At 35.2% G+C, this 24,204-nt stretch overlaps 1 long non-coding RNA gene across 2 annotated transcripts in view; it reads left to right on the plus strand.

Annotated features, from left to right (window-relative positions):
- Positions 1 to 19,659: 19,659 nt before the first annotated feature.
- LOC308190044 overlaps positions 19,660 to 24,204 on the plus strand; it is a 51,180-nt gene continuing 46,635 nt past the window's right edge. The window contains exon 1 of one of the 2 annotated variants that reach the window (XR_013946797.1): positions 19,660 to 24,032. This is a non-coding gene — a long non-coding RNA (uncharacterized lncRNA). The remainder of the gene's footprint in view (positions 24,033 to 24,204) is intronic. The other variant, XR_013946798.1, reaches the window with a different exon arrangement.

Genomic DNA, 24,204 nt, shown 5'->3' on the forward strand with positions numbered 1-24,204 from the left:
GAAGCTAAGTATGTAAAATCCAATTTTTTAATGTTTAAATAAAAACTTTGTGTTCAGAGGTAAATAGTACAACCTAGTGAAAGGTCTTAGCTCTCATTTGAAATTAGACAGCCATATGTGTCTTGTTGAATAAAGCCAAACCAATATACACAAAATGTTTTTGCTCTCTTCCTTTGTTTGAGAACTAAACCCCAACTTATGAAAGCATGTCTGTAACTTTAAGGTATTAATGGACAAATTCATACCATTAGTGTCATTATGTGAAGCTGGACCCACCCATTTCAAAGGTTGAACCCACGTCTTTCTACCTGGGGAGAAAGGAGAACCAGAAGTAGTATTTCTAGCATTGTGAGTTTGTTTGCTCTTATGTGTGAAGATGCTCTGTCACAGGCTGTTTCCAACACATGCTTGTAACCGACATAACTGTCCTTGGCTGGGTTGATCTTTCACCTTGCTTTGTGGCTAATAGGAAGCTAAGAACGGCAGTATCACAGGCTCTGGCATGATACAGGGCTTTTTTATTTATTTATTTTTTTTTTCAATTATTTATCTGCTTCTTGCTCCCTTTGGTTAGCCTGTGCTATCCATGCTTACGTAAAGCACTGGGTTTAGGAGTAAGAAAATATGTTCACTGACAAGTTCTGTTGTCAAGACAAGGTGGTAAACCATTTAATTTGTAAAATATTGCTTATCACCCTTCTTTTGCTAATGTGGCTGTGACTATAAAATAAGACAGAAGCCCAGCATTAATAATGTATAAATTTCTCCCTGTTCATCTGAAGATTAAGTGAAATAAAATATAGTGAGGTTGTGGGGTAAAGATTTGTACTGTTGTACTGATAAAAAGATCTGGAAAAAACATGTAGGGGGTATAAACAAATCCTCTACTTATTTCAGATTGAAGTCTGTCCAGCAAATTGTCAAGCTATGAAAATATACTGAGCTTTTACTTCATGAATAAACTCCACTTGTGAAAACAATATTAGCAGAATCACACTTGTAGAATGTGGATACATGGTCCTAGTGTTAATGATTGTTTCACTATCTGTTGTTGACATCAATGACATTAAACAGCTATTAGTACCAAAAACTTCTCTTTAGTGTACTCAAGGCCTTTGCTTACCGTGCTAAAGGTCCAAGTTTCGGTCAGCCCCTGGCTATTACAGACACACTCCACTCCAAGATGCGTGCTAATATCAACACTATCAGGTAAAAGAAAGGAGACTGGTGACTTTATCTTTTTTTTAGATTTCAGTATCAAATGCTGTGCTGAACTACAAGGCAATTCCCTTAGGTGACTTGGAAAGTCTTCCAAATTAAACATGCTGTTAAACTAGATTAAATTGACAAAAAACAGATAAGTCAGATTAAAGTCTGATCCTACTCCAACCTTAATTCACACTGCTGTAAAATTATACCATTACAGCACACAGAACAGTGAATTAAAGATGAAGTGCCAGCTTTAAATTTAATTTCCTCACATTTGCCAGTTTCAGATTATCTAGTGTTAACAGCATGACTGACACTTCACAGGCATGCCTGAAAATAAATTCCTCTAATCCAGGTCCTCTCCTGCCAACATCTCAGTTGTCTCTCGGGCTCTACAAACTGGGTAGATTGAGGACCTGGTGGAATAGAAGGATATTAGAATACAACACTAAAACTAAGGACAACTAAGGCACAAGTAGATTAAAGATGAGGAAATAGATAGATTCAGAATATATGTGATGTGGGGAACTAAAATGCCCTTTGTTCCTACTTTTAAACATCACCTCAGGAATACCTGTGAGAGATGTTTCCTTAGCAGGGGCAAAAATCTGGGCCTGTATTTCTATAATAGGTTGAAAACCATGGCAAGGCATTTCAGCACAAGAGAGATGTCCACCTGCATCTTCTTCTCCCTTTAAATACTTTCAGATTCATGCATAAAACTAGGAGAGGTAGTTTAGCATATAAGGCTACTGTCAAGTGCAATGTATTTGAAGCACTGAATATACTTATTCCTCTGCTTCACAGATGTGAGGAGGTACATTATTTTTCTTGCTAGACATCCTATAACCTTCCTCAGATACTGCTTAGCTCAAATGATGTTAGTTGGACTCCTTCTCCACATTCAGACCTGCCACAAAGTGTAGCCTGTTATGGAGGGTGTTAAAACTTAATACAAACTCTCTGTTCATTGAGATCCTCATTTCAGAAGTAATAAAACAGTGGCTTAGTTGTACATGACTCAAGAGATTTTCTTTAGTCTGCATTCTACATTCTGCACTTCCGAGCATTAGTACACAGTATTTAAATCTAGACCAGTCTGTTCCTAACAAAGTATCCTAGCCACTACTTTCTTTCTCAGGAAATTTTTTTTCACAGTATCTTAAAAGGCAAGAGTGAAAGAATACCCCAAAGATGCTTGCATAGTCTGAATGTTAGAAATTGTGTCTGGTTTCCTTCAAATGGAAAAAGAAGCTGAAGCTAAATTTGCAGTACCTCATTTGAGAGATCCAGTCACAGGACTAGTAGGCAAAAGGTGCATTAAAAGAACAAAAGTCCTTTCCTTCTCTGTGTTTTTATAAGATCCAGCCTACCAAAACTATTCTGAGGGATGTTGTCAGCTCAAAGTTCTTAAAGATGATGAAAACAGTGATGTCCATGAGCTCTCAGCCATGAAGCACTGCTGGGGCAGAAGCAGTTTTGGACAGGTCTACTGAAATCTTGCTTCCAGGTGACTGTGAAAGCTGAGTGACAGTTTTAAGAATCTACATTTTGGATTTCAGCCTTTATGTTACTTTGTCTTTTATCTTTAAGCAGTCAAGTAGAGAGGCAGAAAACACTGAACAAATTGAATAGTAGTGTAAGCACTTCAGATAGAATAGACCCTTCAAGAACAGACTTTAGGCCTCATTACTTTCTCACCCACTCCCAATTTCAGCTGAAGTGAGTGTCACAGAAATGAATGAGATGAGATAAAAGGCAAATGATATTGGAAAAATAAATAAATAAGTAAATAAAAATACAAAAAAAAAATCCTGCATTTTATCGTAAGATCTGAAATACATTCAGGTTTTGTTCTAAGTAGCTGAATGAATAAAAACATATCAGTACTCATGCAGAAAAGAGAAATACATTAATTAGGAGAGACATTTATAAAACTGGAAAATTCTGTCTCCATACCTTTTTCTTCTACTTAAACTCTTATTTCATTGAAAGGTTTTATTTATGTATGTATGCATTTATTTATTTGGAGGGAAGAGGTGTGGAAAGATTTGCCAAGTCACTGAAGCCTTGTCCAGGATGAATTGCTACCTCCCTGCTACAATACGAACAACAGTGTACCCATTCAACTGTTTCCTAACAGAGAACAAGAAAAGCCAGAAGCATTCAAAGTAAAATTGTAATTGGACTCTTCAGAGTTCCAAAAACAATAGGAGCTAGAAGAGGAACATAACGATTCATTTTGGCTACTCAGTCGTATCATTTGTTCTTCCTTGGCCTTATAAACCGATACATAATGACTTTTAGAAATACAGGAAAGTTAGAAACAGAAACCAGATGCTCAGAACTCATAACACCTTTCCCTTATTTCTTCTGAGTTAGAATAAATAAATAAATAAATAAATAAATAAATAATCAGTATTTTGTATGTAACCTTCTAATATTAAAATGAAATCACGTGTCCTAGTAGCTGATTGCAACAGTAACTCTTCCCTGCTTTCTGTTCTCAAGTGGCAAATTGATACGACACAATGCAGAAATGTTTTCAAACACCCAGTCTGAGAAGTTTAAAGGATATCTGTAATAGATTAGTTTCTGAAAACTTAGATGTCTGTATAATGTGTCCATATCTGTAAATTTCTGCAAGAAAACTAATCCAAGCAGATCTGAGCTAACATCTGTCTACAATATCAGTTACTTAAGTCAGTATAATGGTCAAGACTGTATCTAGGGGAAAAAAATAATGAAAAAGATGTGAAGTCAAAATGTATAATAGCTACAGTACTTCATATAGAAATTTGACATCTGGTCTTTAAAAGTTTACTAAAGTTTTTGCTTCTACTACTTCTTTCTCTTGTGACAAATAATAACAAAAAGAAAGGCTGAACAATTTTGTTTTGTAAAGACATTCAAAATTTTATATCTTGTCTTTGTGAATACATTTTATAAATATAGTTTGGACTAAAAGCTTTAACAAATAACTATCCTGGTCAACTCTATAGAAAATTGTATCTGGATTTATTTATTTATTTATTTATTTATTCATTTTTACTGCTTTAGAGTTACAATGCAACTTATTTTTTCAGAGTACAAGGATTCGCCTTACCAGCAACTCCTAAGAAACATTGTTTCATAGACCAAAAAGTAGATAGATAGATAGACAGATAGATGGATAGATGGGTAGATAGATAGATAATGTTGCCTAATCACAGAGTGATGAAGCTGATTTATTTCCTGTAACTTGCAAATCAACTCTGTCACATTTGTGCAGATGTTAATAAGTTTCATTTCCACATAACATTCTCTAAGTGGCTCAGGCTCAATCTGCATAGAGAATGCAGCAACTGCCCAAAGGCAAAATAAATACAAAATATTCCATTTATATATTCTAGCATTTGCTGCCATAAACTGTAACAGCAAGTAATAGTAACTGCAGTAAACAGTAGAATCAGACTTACACAGCTTATAGATATAAGCTTTGTTTCAGTAGTATGAAATCCAGAAGTATCAAAAAGCAGATACAGAGACAGGTTCAATCCCATTCTGATTAGAGATTTTCTGATTAAATAGGTCCATAACACTATGAGGCTACAGCACCACTAAACCACACTAAACACCAATCACTGCTTAGTTGATAAGGCAACAAAACACCTATCTCTTCAATCCTACCTGTACCTGAAACATCCTACCTGTACCTCTTTATTCTAAGAAAGTTCACATGATAAACTCAGCATCAACAGTGAGTCTCTTCAAGATATATATATAATCCATCTAAATACTATTATATGAAACTTTGGTATTTAGCAGACTTGCTCCTTTCCAAAAATGATTTAATTCCTGCAATATATTTCCATCTTTTCTAGAAAATCCGGAGTATTGCATTTTTGGCTGTGAAAATAATATTAGAACAGAAGAAATATGTCTTTGTATGTCTTTCTGTTTGGAAATGTCAACATGTTTCCTTTCTTTACACTCTAAACAAAGCATTTGCAATCAGATTTCACTTCAGGCTGCTGCAAAGTGGTCCTCTTGTGCCACCTCATGTTTTTCCCAATTGTTTTCCATAAGCCAGTCTCTCCTCCTGACACTCAAATATATGAAAAAGATACTGATCTGATACAAGAAGAGAAATATCACCGTAACTGTCATATTGGAGATTTTGGACTTTCACTGAAAAGATTTCAGTATTCATATTCAGGTTGGGTAAAGGGTGACCTTTTCCATTCACCCAGGTCTAGAGATGGAAGCCATTATCACAGAGAATAAACCAATCAGAAACTTTCAGTCATCTCTGAAAGTCACATAGGAACAACTTTCCCAGTTAGCACCTTTCTGAATGACCACCAGAAACAGAAGGAAAATCAATTAAGGTTCGGGAACAAAGTGGATTCCCATATCCACTGCGATTTTTGACAACATTTTTTATAGATATTACTTTATTTCTGATTCACTTCAGTAGCTTCCACAATCACTCAAGCTCCTGTGACTTCACAATAAATTTTTATGAATAACCATTTTTAAACAGGTGAGATTTGGAGAGTATAAGAAGGAATTGAAAGGGTGAAAAAGAGAAAGTTTTGATCAGATGAGGATAAGCATTCTTTAGCAAGGAATGCCCTAGTTTGCACTCCTTTTAACATTATGTAAGCAATTGCACAGATCAATTTTCAGATTTATTCAAGATGAACCATTGACACAAATTATTTTAAGCTGCCTTATAAAATAACCACAGTAGATTTTGGCTCCACTGTGTGTCTCTTCTAGTTTTCCAATGGGATGAAGTAGTTATGAAACACTAACACTACACTGTGGTATGTTTTGAATGCATTTTTCAGTGTTATTATGCAAGATTCAAAATAAGCCAGAATCAGAAGGTCTGGCTTATTTTTGCAGACATCTTTGTCATGTTCAGTATTCATATCCCTGAAGCAAAAACCTCTTTTAGTGTGTAATTCAGGAGCTTTCAAATGTGGACTTCTGCACAGCAGACCACATTGTCTCTTACAGAGCCATTATGGTCTTCCTTGTCAATGGGAGCTTGCTTATTTCAAAAATAATATGCTCTGTGGGGGATATGATCCAGTGGATGAGCAAAATAAAGACAGATGGCAATGGATTAACTCTGGTGTATTTCATTCCAAGGCACAGTTTACAGTTAAAAAAAGCATGTACTAACAAGAATTTGCCCAGTTTTATGATACATGAAATTGTCTGTATGATATAAAATGGGCAGGATCACAAGGTGGATGGATGTGAATTCATATCTCTATCAGTTTCAGTACTATGCTGATTTATTTTGTACCCAGAGAACCTTGGGTACATTACATAAATCTTCCACATATTCATCTAGACTCTGTATAAATATTATTACTTCACTTTATTCTGTTATTATTAAATGTATGTATAATTCAGCACATAAATAAGTCAACATTTTTATTCATGAGATTAGTTCTTTCTTGTTTGTGATACTTAAAGCAAGGAGAGACTCTCTGTTATTTTGGCAGAAAGGACAGTGGCCATTTTCCTCTACAGTTAAATATAAGACAAGCAGTTCTCTCACAATCTTAAAGGTATCCTCCAAAAAAGCACTGGAGAAAATTGATGGGAAGGGATACTCCCTTCATCCATTTTATACAAACATTTTCTCTTAGTTTGTTCTCACAGATAAATCTGGTAGGTATTAGAAGTGAAAGTTAGCATTAAATAGCACTTAAGATGATTTCTAAGTATATTTTTCTTAAAAGCCAGTGATAGATAATCCTGTTTAGAAACCAAAGACTGCTTCAGGAATTCTATAGTCTGATTGCTGCTTTCTAATTAATTACACAGGATTTTTCAGTAATGATAACGTGTCCAGGAGAGGACAGCATTCAAGCTGATGCAACTGATATGTTTTATCAGCATTCAGAGGTCTGACACACCACCTACTCTGTATGTTCTAGTAAAATATGAAACATCATGGAAAGGTTTATATCAGTTGCAACTTTATAATTATTCACCATTTATAGGTTTCTGCAGGAGTTAAATATTTTTCAGTTTATGAAATAACAGTAAGGAAAATACCACTCTTGGAAATTACTAGAGCATTGTTTGACCTACAGTGATGTGTTAGTTCTATTTCAATTCATACAATGATTAAAAATAGAAGCTGATTATGTTATGATTAAATAAACAATAATAATAATTATAAAAGAAAAAAGTCAGTATAGGAAAGAAAACAAACAGTTTTCAAATCCTTAATCTCGTTCTACACATGTGAAACTAGTTTGGGCCACTTGGTGTTTCCCAGACTTCCACAACAGTAGGCATGAAAACAATATGAAAGGCAAACCTATCGGTAGTTGTCTTTAACAGATATCAGAAGAGCCAATACCTCTGAACAAAAAAAAATATAGATAAAAGTTTGTCTTCTGATTCACCTCAGTGAATCAAATGTATCTGTGCCTTTGAATGGCAATTGTGAATCCTGCCCTTTAAATTCTGTCATGTGCAGAGGCACTTTCATTTATGCCTCCTCATCTTTACAAACATAGGTCACTGAACAGCATCAGCTTTACTGGAAACAAAAGATACCTTACACAAAAAGAGAAAAAATAAAGTAGCTGTTTTTACAGGAAAATTAATGTCATAAGATCAATATATGGATAAAAATAGAACATGGATACTTTCCTCAAATATTTTTCTGTACTGGGCTTACCCACATTTTGGAGCAATATGGGAAGATACTTCACATTTTCTATGACATGATGATTCCAAGCCAAAAGGTGACCATGGTGAGATCTGTAGCATCTAAATCAGATATTTGTGTTTATCAGCATTTAGTAGGTCAATAACCCTCTCAGTCCATTTCTGTAGTGAAGACTCAAACATGCACCATGTGTTTCAACAGCTGAAATGCCACTTCAGCATGCTACCATAAGTTATTGTTAGCAGTATGATACATCATTCATCTACAGCACCATCAAACCACCAAACAATAAATATTGGCTAAATATTGGCCAAAGTAAGTAAGTATTACAAAAAGTAATGTCATTTACCTTAGAACAAAAAAAAAAAAAAAGTGTAGGTTTTTAATTGCATACTTAGGCATAGATGATGGTCAAATAATAGATCAATGTCATATTTCTTTTAAAATCACACTGAAAATAGCTTTGGTACATAACAGTTTATCTGTGAAAGTTAGCCAGGGATTTTAGTTTAAGAGAAAGGCTCAGATAAATATAGTGGTTACAATTCTTCAGCCAAATTGAATAAGACAAAAGCAATTTGTTCTTTGGAAATGGTGGAAAGCAACAGTACTTTTTGATGAGTCTTTTCTATAAATGGAAGTGGGAAGGAGAAAATAGAGAGACTTACATTTGGTTACTCATGTGGCAGTAGGTATGTCATGAGCAAAATGGCTGATATTATTAACCATGTGCTGACAAACATTGAAGGATGAACGTATTGCCATGACTTTAAACAAGGCTTTTAAATATTTGTACTATTCACTCATTTTCATTCTACCTGATCATTTGAAGCCAAAATTAGATGAGAAAAATTTTGTAAATAAGACCAACCTGCTATGAATATTCTAAACTGCAATTTACCACTTCCAATTTGTGGCAGCACACCTCTTCCACAAGTGCCAGTTTGTTTTATCTGTCCAAATATATTTGCAACATATGAAATTTGCTTCTTATTCAAGTAATAACATTTTTATATTTTTATTTTCCTACTTAAGAAATGATATGTGCAGCTATGAGAAGAATGCTAGCTTTCTTGCTTCTTTTTCCCCTCAAATCCAAAATATCTGCTTTCTTTGTCCATGTTAAAAAAATCTTAGATCTTATGCATAATCTTCTAAGTTTTGCATCTCTTTTCCATACACTGACATAGCTACATCTGTGAATAAAAAACAAAGAGAGGAGACATACAGCTTAAATATCTTGCTGGGGCAGAATAACTTTTCCAGTATAAGTTAAACATTCATGCCAGACCAACTAAGAAAAACTGAACTGTTAACTTTGAAGGGAGACCTTAAGAGGGAATAGAAAAATACCACTGCAGCCATCCAGTCTCTCAAAATATCATTGCTGTAATTGCCAGAATTACAGCTTGTGGTTATCTGCCACATTCTTTGGTGCTCAACTCATGGTCATTGTGCTGCCACAGTTTAAAACATTGGCTCAGAGCTGTTTTGCAATCCACATAATGCTATATGTACTGCATACAATACTGTGTCAAACAACAAACACAGGCCTTGAGACAAACTGAGTTGAAACATACCCACATTACAAATGACATTTTAGATAAGTAGGAAACACTGCACACTGGATGCCATTCCAAAGGATGTGTTTCAACCTTTGGGTCTTAACCAGAGTGTAATAACAACAAAAATAAACTGTACTTTGCATCTTTTGATTTCAGTACTCACAAAAAGGGAAGAAAAAAAAAAAAGAGAGACTTCCAACATATGACTTGTTTCCCAGATTTTCTTGCTACTGATTATGACGGCAACTTAATAGAAATCATAGTAGGCAGTATATTCATACATAGCTCATCTATGTCACACTGTTAGCCTTGTTAAATGTCTTGGTAATAGCAAAAGTATTAATTTTTTCCTGACAAGAAATTGATTTCCAATACCTTATTGTATCCAATTTGTAAATTCCCTTTTTTTCTGTCAAGTGGTTAAATCAGGGGGAGGTGTAAATCACAATTTATTTATTTATTTTTAATGAAGTTGTTATTATTAACAGAGTCAAACTTCCAATTAATAGCAGATAAATAATACCACAGTACTAATGCACCAGTGGCTTCTGGAAGATGTTCAGAAAGTCCTTCAGAGCTTTTTTTTTGATTCAGGTGTGTATATAAAATCCTATTTTTATTGTTTTTGCATTATCTGCCACCCTTTTCTTGGGTGTAGTCTGAGTTATACAATGTGGATGGGGTGGATGTGTGCTGGTGGCCTGTGTCAAATTCACCAACTCTTTATTGTTCCGAGTTTATAATTTCTTTCAGTTTTAATAAGAACAATAGTATCCAGAGATTTTCAGTTCTTGGAAGACTTTCACATGCTCGCTCTCATAATTTTTCTCTCCTCACCTGCTGGTTTTGGTGATTATTTCTCCATCCATACACATAGGTACTTATAAAGCCATTCACACAACCACACAGAGAAGGGTGTGAAAAGCTAAAGCCAGACCCATTTAAAGAAAAATATCAGTGACCGTGAATACCCTGGCCTGGGGGAGAAAGTGCCAATTTTTTTTAAAATGCTATGGTTCCTATAGATTTTAAAATAAAAGGCAAGAGAATTTTATATATGAAAATGTAAAGTGAATCTATGTTAATTAAAAAGTCAGAAGACTTGTGAAAAAAAAAAAAGTTATTTTTAGAGTAACTTTACAGAATTTGACATTTTTACTTTAAGTCAGAAACGAATATTGGATATAGAGTTTTTCAAGACACAATTAATTTTTATTTTAATCTACCATTGTTTATTTTCAGTAAAGATTTAATGAAAGATACAGAACTTGAGTCATTAATCCTCGTGACGCATGATGTAAGTCTTTATATAGGTGCAAACTACATAAGGTCATCTGAAGTTTGGGCAAGAAAACAGTCAACTTACTTATTTACTGGCCTTTGCAGCTACAAAGCCTGTAAGATTTTTCTCTCATAACTTGAAACAAATTTCTGTCCATTCTCATCTACAAGAAGCTTTGGAAAAGTCACTTGTTTGTATTCCAAAAGTTGCTTAAAGTTTCCGTAAGTACAAAATTGGCCTCTCAGTGGCTAGATAATTCAAGACACGTTCTCTTGGTTCCTTGTATTTTCATAACACATTTAGACTTTTCTCATTTCTCTAAGTATTTGGCCTTGACCAGACTCATTAGCATAGTATTTTAACACCATTCAGAAATTACTTTTTTCTCTAGTTATTTCATAGCATAATGTGGAGAAGCCTTCCCAAAGCAAAGACAAATGCTTTTCCTCTATCAAACACATTCCAGAGAAGAAGGTAATGAAGTTTATAGGACCCAGACTGATGAATGGGCCTGGAACATGGAATATCTGAATTTAGTCCATGTTTATCCCAATGTCCTTCAACAAGGTTCTCTAAATTTGTCCAATTTTAGCTGTTTCCCAAGTTGCTTTATGGTTGATATTTCCCAGATTTCCACACAGAAGAATCACAGGACCATCTAGGTTGGAAAAGACTTTCAAGATCATCGAGTCCATCTGTCAACCTCTCCACCACTCCCCTGTGGTGAGGAACTCCACCACTTCCCCTTTCCACTGCAACCTGTTCCAATGCTTGACTACCCTCTCTGAGAAGAAATTCTTCCTAATATCCAATATAAACCTCTCCTGGTGCAAATTGAGACCACTTTCTGCATCCTATCACATGTAGTCTGAGAGAGAAGAGGGACCAATACCCACCTCGCTACAACCTCCTTTCAGGTAGTAGTAGAGAGCAATGAGGTCTCCCCTCAGACTCCTCCAGACTAATAACTCCAGTTCCCTCATCTGCTCTTAACTCTCGTTTTCTAGTCTTTTCACCGGCTTTATTGCTGCACATGAGGTGCAAGTGTCTATTTCCATAGATGGAAAAATGAAAGTTCTGCAGCATCAACATAGCTAGAGGAATAATTATTTTAATTAGACAGATGTGACCATTTACTATAATAAAGGAAAAATGTCATGATAGCAAGGAATTTTGGACGTACCCCAAGAGTAATGTCTCCTGTCATGGAAGTTCACATAAGAAATATAGCCTTTGAGTCATGCATTAAATATCTGACCTTTACTAAAAGATGTGGTATGACTTACACATATAATTTCATCCTTGATGGTGGCCGCTTGTGACTTTTCTTGGCAAAGCTGTAGTAATTTTATGTTGCTTTACACTGCATTGTCTCCATCCCAGTACCTCTTGTACCTTCCAAATCTGAACAGATTAGTGTGAAGATATTCTATCTGACCTAAAACTAATCGGGTTGAGCACCTTTTTAGTCAAAGCAATACAGAAATCATAATACATTAACATAGCTGGCAAACCAAAGTGTAAGATAAAGTGTAAGTACATCTGTACTTACAAGACATCCAATTTGTTCTTTAACTATAGGGGAAAAAATGAACTTAAAGAAAAAAAAAGGAATAAAAAAAAAAAATAAGTCAAGAAAGACACACCTGAGGTCATATTGAAGGACGAAATCTGTAGAATCTCCATTAAATTAGTTTGAGGGTATTAATAAGAAGTCAACAGATTCTTCCGATGAGAGCACCAAAATACAGGATGTAGTGGAACTGAAATAAGCACTATAAAATTATGTATATCAGTTCTAGTGTTGAACTTGAAAGACTTCCAAATATATTAAGATACAAAAACACACAGTCAAAACAACATAAGTTTTGCTGTTTAGCAGTGTAATGACCCCATGAAATAACCATGCAACCATGAGTGATGGATATAAATGTTTGAAATCCCAGATTCACTTGACCTAATTTTTATAATCCTGTTTTATTTTTTCTTCTCTTTTTCACACAAGGTATTTTAGCAAAGTAGAACCTCGAAACTCAGAAATTAATCTTATGTTCCACTGCATAATTTGTAAGATTTATTTAGGTTTCAGCCCAAATGACAGATATGTGTACTTTTAGATTTGTATCAAATCCAGCCACTCTTGCATTTGTCCTGGGGATTTGCATTTAAAGATAAAGGTTTGTTAAAATGAAAACCACAGGGAGAAATGTCAGCAAGAGGAACAGCTAAATAAAGAACAACAGATATTAATGAGATTCACTTGCTGTTCAAGTCTAGATGCTTAAAATATTAAAATCCATTTGTTTCTTTTTACAATGTTAAAACTAGGCAAGAGTTTCAATTTTCTTCCAAGACAATAGTATCTCACTGTACCCTCTTAATACAACATAAAGATAAGAACTACACAATAACTGAGTTTTAATTTAAATCAGTTACACTAGGATTTTGCTGCTTAAATTAAAAACTAATTTAAAGGAGGTGCTTTTTTGTTTGTTTGTTTGTTTTTCCTTCTAAAAAATGAATTTAATTTAAGAAGTTTGCATATTTAGGTCTCCAGTTTACACTGGATATATGGTGGAAGCATTTAATCAAAACACTGCCTCTGCTGAAGCTCTACTCAGCACCAGAAATATTGAGTAGTTGGGCTTGTCATTCAGCATCAGCTAAGTGCCCCTCTACCCACAGTACAGAAATTTTTCTTCATTATTCTCCAAATCAAGCCTGCTTCTTGAAAACACAGCCATCTCACTTAAGTGAGTTAGCTTTCTCTGTTCTACAATACTTTTCTCAATGAAAATCTTCCCTGTTATAGATACAATCTTCACCCTTTGAATGCATTATGAACAATTAAAGAATATCAAGAAACAGTTAGAGGATGAGACGTAACTGAAAGCACTAACAATTTTCTTGTGCATGAAGCAGATGTCACCAAATACTTAATCAAGATAGGTATGCTAGTAAAGTTTGTAAGGTTTGACTTGCATATAGCAAAACACTATTTTCAAATAATACTTTAATCCAAGCATATACATAGTCAAGTCTATTTAGACTGATCTGTGCTTCAGCTCCAAATAATGGATGTCATTTTGACAATGGAGAATGATTCATTCTGTATAGAAGGAACACTTCAATTCATCTTAACAAAGGAAGTGCAGAATTACAGTTTCATTCCATTAGATGAAACATGCATTCCCCTTTTGCTCGAAAACTGATTCTGAAGAAAGATTAAAATATATAGCTCAATTAATCACTTTGTTTGTCATTTAGCACCACAAGCCAACACCAGAATCTTACCACCTGAGGAGACACTAGAACCTGGGACTTTGGAAATTCAGCTTTCAAGCAACTACCCATTCACCCAAGACTCACCCAACCTGGAGATGTCGTATTGCATTAGAAAATTTCTGGGAGAATCCTAAGGAAATTTTGTAGTGTACAGAGATTCTGATTTCAGTAGTGCATTTCCACATATTCCTCATATGTGTAAGAAGCAATAGCTGCTGGCAAAAGAAACTTTGAATGCTGATATATATCAAAGACAATTCTGCTAGGAGGTTAGTGAAAAGTCTTTTCACACACAGCAGCTAGCAACACCAATTATAAGAACGATAAAACAAAGAATAACTCATGGGACCAACAGGTCCTTCAGTTTTCTTGAAAAATCTTGTATTAGACTCCAACCAGAGAAAAAAAACACAACTCTGAGAGGTGGTAGGGGAATGGCATTGTATTATCAACATTTAATAAATTTTACTATTTGAAGTAAGCACTTCTTTTAGTGTGGATGTGGAAGGAAGAGTGCAGGTGGGCATCCAGCCAAAACAAATATCTTTTAATTACGTGTAGAAACACCAAATCTTTATCATGAGTCCTTCAAGGAATTCCAAATGTCTCAGGAGAAAGGGAAAAATGGAAAAAGATCTATGTCCCTAAGCCTTCTTTCATACTGGCTTTGTGATGTTGTCCAGTGCAAGCTAGCAAAAGGATTTTCAGAAGACTACCATCCCACAAAATTGAACAGGAGAGCATGTTGAGTTCTTTAAGCTCTTCTAAAGATAATGTCTGTCTCTTGTTTCTAAATATCACAATAGTTTCTTTTAGAATTAATGGGCTGAAATTAGGGGTTTGTGTATGCAGGAAAGAAGCCTGAAAACTGTTTTATTTATAACAGCAGTAATAAATAGGCAAAGTTGATACACCTGTGAAAACTGAATGCAGTCTAAGTTTTTTTATGACTGAACTGTTAGGAAAGATATTTTGAATACATCTTTAAAGATAATATTTTCAATTTTTTTTATTTAAATATTTTTCTGCCTATTGCTAATCTGTTCAATTTCTTGTTATTTCGAGATGGCACTCTGCAAAATTTAGCTTTTCCTAGATTCCTTAAGAATCTCATGCACAGGAAAAACGTATGTAAATAGCCCACAGGAAATATGTATCTGATAAACACAGGAAGTAATTATTCAGCAGGAAAGTTTGGAGGAAATGGGTTGTTTTTCTGTCAGTTCTGGTGTTCTGTGGTTTTCAGGACATCAGCAGTAATGAAGGAAATAGATTTGCAATTTCAGGGCAGCTATTGTTTATATAGTGTTGACACCAAGTGTCACTCTTCTAGAATTTACCTTGTAAAAATAATTTAATATTGTCCCAAAGCAAAGCAGTCTTTTTTTTTTTTTTTCTAAAAAAAATCACAGCAATTAGTCTTAACATCTGCACTGAGGAGGTCTGAGGGGGAAATAATTCACCTGGTAAAGTAGTAAAATCAAAGGAAAATGTATTAAATAACTTCCAAGTATTTATTAACAAAGCTTCATTTCTTGTTTTCAAGATGACAAACCTTTATTTTAGAAAAAAAAACAAACAGTTTTGGGGCAGCACAAATCCCACCTAAGAAAATATGAGATTTTAAGTTGTTGCATTAAAATTATTTAATAAATCATTGAAATGAGTGAAAGATAAATAAATAAACCTCTTATGAAGTAAGATTTCCCTTGAAGTTATTAAGGGATTCTCATTCCTGAATCAACAGATTATGTCTTACGCAAAGTCAGGAGCCCAGATTCTCTTTGCCTAAATCAGTTCAACTGAACATCAAGTTCTAACTAAATATGTTTGCTCTTCTTCTGAAAACTTAAAAAAAAAAAAAAAAAACTTTCACTGAAATAAATACATATTATATGCCTTCAGGTTTGACAAATTGATATTTTCTTTGTGAAAATATGTCATGATATTTCCAGCCTACATTATTTCTTCTGAAGCAAGGTAAGATGCAGAAAACATTTACAGCTGTGAAAGGAGCTGTCGTATGCTGATGATGAGGTAGCCAGTGTTGTACCTTGACAACATGATGGTTTTGATACCAAGTTATGTAGAGAAAAGGACAGAATAAAAACCAAAAAGAAATATCCGGAAGAAGTAACTTTAAGTAATATATTGCCCTTCTTATATGCACAAAGAGTTGTCCAGGAAAGCAGGATAGCAGTAATTACTCTACTTTCTAGCCCCCACTCTAAGGATTACAGAAATTATCAGCAACCCTGCTGGGCTAAAGATAGAACTGAGACAGATATCCCTCAATGGCTCACCTGGTGTTACCAGAAAAGACAGAAACAGAGAAAGTTCATATGGCTTCTTTGGTGTATACTTGTTCAAGCTGTCAGGAATGGGTGATAATCCTCTGGCTTGACCAAGCTCGGTAGCTTCTTTGTGCCCATGAATGTGGGCCCCAGGAAGGCAGCACACCTCTCTCAAGGGATTGTCTGGGAGGCAATCTGGGAGGCCTCTCAGAGAGGAGTCTCTAATTACCAACAACCTCCGTGCTTATTTATGGTACTGGTTCTTATACAAGAGGTTTGCTGGTCCATCTTTTTGCAGTTGCCCTTTCCTGGGTCTTGACTGTTACTATTGTTATTACTGACACCCTCTCCTTTTTGAGCCCCAAAGCATCATATCTGTTGCATAGGGGCAATTCAGGGGCAAGGAGGTGATTCCTCACTCTTCTCCAAGCAGAGACAAGGGTCCAGCCTCCCTTGTCTTGCAAGTCTGCCAATTCTTCTGGTTTCAGGTTGGAAGCCACTTTACCACCCTCCTGCGAGGACTTAAGGCAGAGCTGTTGCTCAGCACACGTTAGCGCGTGACTCCCACACACCGATCTCTTGCTCAGACTCCTGGATGCATCGCAGCCTGCTGACCTCCTCTTGCAACCTGGTAGCTTGTTCAGAGTTCATCTATATGGTCGCATTTGCACCCACAACACCCAGCTCTGACTTCAGGCCCTAGGGGGACCTCCAGTTTCTGGAGTTCCCTGCAACTGAGGGTGTGGGCAGCTCTTTCAGTCCTTGGGAGGTCTTCCTGGGTAGAGTTGTCTGCCAGGGCGGGTCATGGACCCTCCATCTGGGTTTCAGTCAACCCAGAAGGTGCAGAGGGTGGACACCATTTTTGCCTTACTGGAAAGCCACTGCATGTTGCTCTCAGAATAGAGGGTAGAGTCCTGTGGAATTCTGTATTTTACTTATTTACAATGGGATTAATTTTGCTGTACTTCTCTGACTTCCATTGGATTTAGTCAATGATTTGGGTAACTATTTCATTTAATGGCTGAATATATTATTAAGAAAATTTCAGTTCAAGTTTGCTTGCAACATTTTCTTCAAGGATTTTGATGTATTATTTTGATTTTAGCCATTCATAACCATAATACTGTGCTATAAACAGCTTATCTGTAAATGTAATAGACTTTGTATTAGCAAAATTCACACAAAAAATACCAACTACTTTAAATATATCTTCACATTTTATCAGTTGATATATTAGTCAGAGCTGACCTGTTTTCACAAAGACTGTTAGCAATAATATAATACTAGATTTTGCAGATTAACATTTAAACGAGCAATGAAAAACTATTTAGTAAAAAAAAAAAAAAAGTCTTTTCCAGTTCAGACTAATTTTATTTATGAAAAATGAAGTACACTCTTCAGGCAGTATTGTACTCAACCAGAAACACAAATTTAAAAAAAAAAAAAAAAAGATTTCTTCCTACTCATTTGGATTGCTTTTTATGTGTACTGTCACAACAGCTCACCTTTAGGATAAAAAGTAGTTGCTTTAAGGATAAATTTAGTTGCTTTTAACATTGCTTATCCACACTGATTTTTCATCCAAACTACTAGTACCTTTTATACAGTGAACATAGCATCAGTTGACTGGATTAGCTTCCTGTGTTACAGATATAGATATGAATGAATTTAAAAAGTGACGTTTCAAACTGATTTTGAGAAAAACAAGGTCAGAAAATGCAAACACTGTCATTCTTATTAAAAAAATTTACTGCAGTAGTTCACTCAAAATTCAGCAAGTGGTCTGAAAAAACTCCATTTGGGCACAGAAGAATGGCCTGGTAGAGTAGTCAGAATTTAAGATACAAATGATTTTCCAATTAGAGAATCTGCAAGACCGCAATAGAGCCCTGTATTTTGGTAGAACAGAACTATGTCAGCTCTGAGCCCCATGAAATTGGTGCAACAGAAAGATAGTCTAGATATGGAGATTCCTGGGAAAATTTCACAGAGGAGTTGCTACAATAGTTTCACCATCTTTGCTTCAAAATATATGTCTGTCAACCTTTTCCTGAATATGTCCAATATGCAATGACTGTTCTATCAAGCATCATGGAAAGGTGTTAATGAGTCCTATTTCCCCCTTGATTTCCTTAGTGAAATGGTCCCCAGATCACTCTCTCTAGATCTCTATACTGTCAGCATTATGACCATTAGGACATTCTGACAATGAATGTCAGAATGCATTATTGCATTTTGTAGTAGAAATTATTTGATTGTCTTCAAGCAATTTTCTTTTGTCATTTTATTAGATTCCTAGGAAAACAATATGAGTGGGACATGAAAGGGCAGCACCATTTGAAGAACAATCATGATGCATCTCACTGACATAATAGTTGAGCCTGCAGAATTATTCTAACAGAGATTCACTTTGGAAACATTATACCTTTTCAAACTCTTACCCCGTCATAAGGTGCAAAAAATAGAATTTCTTTGGAGGCTAAAAAACCTCTGTATGATGCTTTTATACAAAATTTGACACTCCTGAGCAAATATATTATGACGAATTAATATCAAGAACAATATATATATTAACTTCAATTATTATTATTTTTCAACCTTAGGTTTGGATGATTTTGTGGAGTATGTCTATCCCCTAAACATGTATTAGTTAGACTAGAGCTTTTGGTTATCAAATTTCAGAGATTTAGCTCTAGCCTCCAGCTACCTTTTAAAGATTCTGCAGACCTCTTGCCTCTGGGTCCTCTGTACTTGTTTGTGACTTTCAGAAAGTTTTCTTTCAGATGACCTATTTGCACGTCTCGAAAATAAAATGATGGATTATTAAGGAAGAGATTTGAATAAGTAACTCAAATCTTTTGAAATACTAAGAGAAGGTAACTGAAAACAAACACTGTGACCCCAAATTACCTTTTGTCTTCATCATCTGTTTTTCTCTCAATAGGATTTTTATGTAATAAACAATATGGTTTAATAAGTTCTTTTATTTTTGTTGTGATCCTTTCAAAAACTAATTATATTTGTAATCATGTGTTTAGAAATGACTATGAGAAACAACATTTTCAGGGTAAAATCATTTGTTTCACTTCTTTTTGTTCAAAATTTAGGATACAATATCCCCTCATGCATTTTCTTTTCAGGAAGCATCTTCCATTTATAATACTTATTGAAGTGAGTAGTATCACTACCAGTATAATAGATGAGGAGGATACATGCATGGAAGAACATCATGGAAAGCATCCAGGACATTTGACTCAAAATGCAAAAAAGACAAAATGGTTTTCCAGTAACATCTTTATGAAAATCAGGGTTTTTGCCTAAACATGTTCCCTGGAATGCCTGGATTGCGTGGCTTTCTAGCCCTTTCCATCACACTGTAGCACTCAAGGTTTTCTAGAACATTTTGCAGTGCATGTGTACTGTGTGGAAAAGAAGAAAAAAAAAAAAAAAAAAGAAAAAAAAAGAGAGAGAGAGAAAAAGAAATGGATAATAAGATTTGCAGCATCCTTGCTACAAGCCATAAATGGCTGGCATAGTCCAAAACTGATTGAGACCTGTCTTTATGGCTTAATCCTGCCCTGGAACTCTAACTGTATCTATCATTTTTCTACTGAGAAAGTTAGATAAGCATAGAGTTAATTCCAATTTGTGTAAATCTGAGGATCTTTGAGTAGAGTTTGGGTGACAAGAGCCACTGATCAGGTTATTTAGCTCCCTTTGTTTAATCTTTTTTCTCTCATTGTCATGGTCTTTCTTTGTAATCCATCAAGGTAGTTATGAAACGATTTATATATATGTGACATCACATTTAATACCATAGATCAGAGGCCAAACTGCAGTTCTGTAGTCTTTAGCTATACTTATGCTGTAGAATGAAGTCTCTCCCTCCCAGTTGCCAAGGTATCCCATAACAACTTCAGTTCTGAGCTCCACTAGTTTGAGTTTACAAAGAATTCCAGTGTGGACAAACTGGACATGGGCACATATTTATGCTCTATTCAGCTTTCAGGCACTCTAGATTATAGCAGCAGACTCAAGTGCTTCCTCTTCATAGCCTTGAGACTAAAATGTATCCATGCTTTTGTGGGTTAATCCAAATAGAAACAGATCTTTTAAACATAGTCCATAGTCATTATTTTCAGGAGTTAAAGTATTATCAACATGTTGTTCTACTGTGTGGAGTCTATTTCACAGTTTAGGTTTTTAATGTTGATAATAAATTAAAAATGAATTATAATTTACAATAATGCTCATTTTCTAAAAACTGATCCCAAGTTAGAGATTTCTAGACTGAAATGTTTTCAGTTTAATGTTTTATGATAATATATTAATTATAGTCTTGAATATTATTAAATATAATAATTATATTCTATATTAAGTGTTAGAATTGTTATTCTCAGCTTCACCTTTTTCCTTCATTTTTTTTAATAGTATTTTTTCCTCCTGACTCATAAGCAGTACATCCAAGGATTCAGAAAAATATATGAGACTTTTTCTTGATATACTAACAGTGGTTTTCAAAACATTATTGGGACCTTAAATGCTGAGTTATATCTAGCATCTTTATAGCATGGCTTTTTATTCTGGCTAAAAAAAAAAAAACAACCAAACAAACAAAAAACTTCCCAAATGTTGGCCCTTTAAAGAAGCCAAACACTTTGAAGGCAAAACCATTGCATTACAGACTTAAGTAGCTATATTTTAATATATTTGTACAATTCTGTTTGGTGGGAAACAGCTTCATGAAGAAAATGAACAAACACCTTTCCATCCAGGAAGAAATGAGTGATTTTTTACTTTTTATTTTTTATTTTTGGTCAAGAAGAAGAACCAAATTCTTCTGGAAAATGTTTCTTTATTCTGATGATTTGGATGATGTTGCTGGAATAAAAACACAAATCTCTCTTCACATTTTTGTAAGATTACATTGTTTCAAAACTATTTAAACTGTAGTCATTTAGTTATCATCGTGATTACAGATTAAATGCAACTGCAAAAAAATCTTTAAAAAGACAAGGTTATGTGACCTAGGCAGTGGTACTGGCATTAGTGGAAGAAACAATAGTCAGGAAGGATGTGTAGGTCACTGCCCATATGAAAATGAAAATATTCTCCAGTTCTATTAATAACCAGAGGCTATTTCATTCCTACTAACACTAGATACCCTCTTCTATCCACCTACGAAGCAGAAAGCATGACAAAACAAATGAGAGAGAGAGGAAAAATAAATAAATAAATTAATAATAATAATAATAAAAGCTGTAGATACAATCAAATCATTATTGAGGCTAATGCAAGAAAACAAAAGGAACAATCAAAAGATGAAAAGTGCAAAAATAGGGAATCAGAGAGGTTCCTTATTCTCAGGTAGGGCACAACCAATAATAAGCATACCACCAACAGCACTCATGACTCCTAGAAATTGTCCAGGAAGCTGATAGGTGCTGGTTTGGAGGTTTGGTAGGACCAGGGAGCCAACAGTATTCCCACAGTTTCCAGAATTCTCCTGCCAACCTTCCAAATTTCAGTACAGCTTTCCCCAGAGGTACTTGTCGCCTACTGACACCACATTTCTAACATGCACAAATAGTTTACTACCAGCTGAGGAGACACAGACCACAGTATCTGAGGTATCAATATTGGCTTCACGTGTCTGTAGGCACTTCTTAATCAAATTTATTCCTGCTTGAGCTTCATCTTCTACTGACCTGGTATTCCTGGACACAGGAATACCAGGTGGAGTGGACCTTTAATCTAACCTAATGCAGCCATTGTTATATTAGTATGAACGAATCTGTGATCAACCACTTCCAGAAGAGTTTTTGTATTCTCAGATATAAGAACTCTGAGCAGACTGGACTTACATACCTGTCTTTTTACTGTTGTTAATCAATCTTATGCCTTCTTGACACATTAGCTTGTTATGTTTTCATACCAAAAAGATGAATGACTAAAAAACATATCCAGGACCTTTTTCATGCATTTTAATTTTCCATGTCCTTCACTTTCTAATCTGATTAAAACAGTGTGCTTTCCCATTTACATTCCCATTAATCAATAAAACTGCTTCATAGGGCAGCATATTAATCAATATAAGATCCATATTTCTGCAAACTAAACGTATGATTTACTTACAGCAATAATGTGGTATAATTTTCTTCTTTATGCTGTTAGAAAGTATCACAGTACCTGATTTCCTACAAAATATTCTACAAGAAAGATTTAATTGGGTCAGAGAAGTGACAAAATAGTAGTCATATCTACCTATATATAATCTTCATTGATATATAAGACCAGGTAAGTTGAAAGTTTTTCACTGGATGCCAGGATTTTCTAATGACTGAGTTTATCACCAGATCTGAGGTTTCACAATTTGCGAGCATATCCTCTGAGTCCAGAGGCTGGCAAAATCAAATTGTTCATGTCAAGAGCATGCTCCACTTGCTGGTGTGATCAGGTTGATGGCTCTGTCTATCACTTTTGCTATTGTTTAATTCCGGGTTATTTGTGAAACACACTGAGTGAAAGGTTTACCATAGCTCTAGAAGAATACCCTACTAAGGCCTACCACCGCTCTGAAGGAACACAGTACCCATTAAGAGGTTAGTTTTATTGTTTGTTTTTTCTTTCTTTGTTTCAGATCAGGATAAGCAACCAAAGTAGAGCCAATAATCAGATTAGGTTTGCAACACAATAATTGTCAAGATTTGTTTAAATCAAAAATAATCCTGATTATTCCCACAATATAGTTTTGATTCATTTTAGCAGTGAAAGGATTAGGCATTCATAATTACAAACCCTAGAGTAAGAATGCTGAATTTGTCAAATTGGAGGTAATCATTACACAAACTTGATGCAACACTGTGTGGTGGGTTTACTGTGCTAGGCAGCTGTACACCACAACCGCTCTCTCGCTCTCCCTCCTTAGATGAGGAGGGGAAGAAGTAAAGGAAAGAACAACTCACGGGTTGAGATAAGGATGATTTAATTAAAGGAAAAAAAATAATAATTATTGAGGAAAGATTATTATTAATTAAACAATTTAACTAAACAATTTAACTAAACAATTAACAATTTAACTAAAGGGGAAAAAAAAGGAAAGGGGAAAAGGGAGGGGGAAAGGGAAAACTAAACAAAACAAGTAAAGGCTATGTGGAAGTGCAGAGGAAAGAAATTACTCTCTACTTCCCACAAATGAGCGATGCTTGACCATGTCCTTGAAGCAGGGCCTCAATGCACATAGCCGGTGTTCAGGAGGAGGACAGACGTTTTCACAACGAGAGCCCACCCCTCCCCTCTTCCTCCTTTTTCCACCTCTTATTGCTGAGTGTGACATCATATGGTATGGGATATCCCTTTGGTTGGTTTATGTCAGCTGCCCTGGTGATGTTTCTTTTCTCACATTTTTGCCCACCCCTACGGGGGTTAGAGAGAGTCCTGATGCTGGGCCAGCACTGCTCAGCAGCAGACACAACACTGGTGTGATACCACTGCTGTTTTAGCTACGAGTGCAGAACACAGCACTGTATGGGCTGCTGCAGGGAAAGTTAACATCCCGGACCGACCCAGTACACACTGAGCAGCAATGGTGTTCCTCTACTAGAGGACATTTCTCACCACCTCAGAAAGGATGGCTAAGTACTCTTTAATATGATGGATGGTGACTGCCAGCCACCAGAAAACTTTCAAGAAATGTTTTTAAAATCCAGGTAGGAAGTCTCCTGTGAAATCAAAAGTATGACTTGGCTCAGTAGAAAGGAAAAATTCTCTTTCCGTATTAAGTTTTAAAATGGCTTGGAACAGATATCTCTTTTCCAGAAATTTCAAGAAATATGTTCACCTAGATATATGTTCACCTAAATACAAACCAGAGCTCTGTAT

This window comes from Anser brachyrhynchus (genome assembly GCF_964034855.1).
Source record: "Anser brachyrhynchus genome assembly, chromosome: 2".
Lineage (NCBI taxonomy): Eukaryota > Metazoa > Chordata > Aves > Anseriformes > Anatidae > Anser > Anser brachyrhynchus.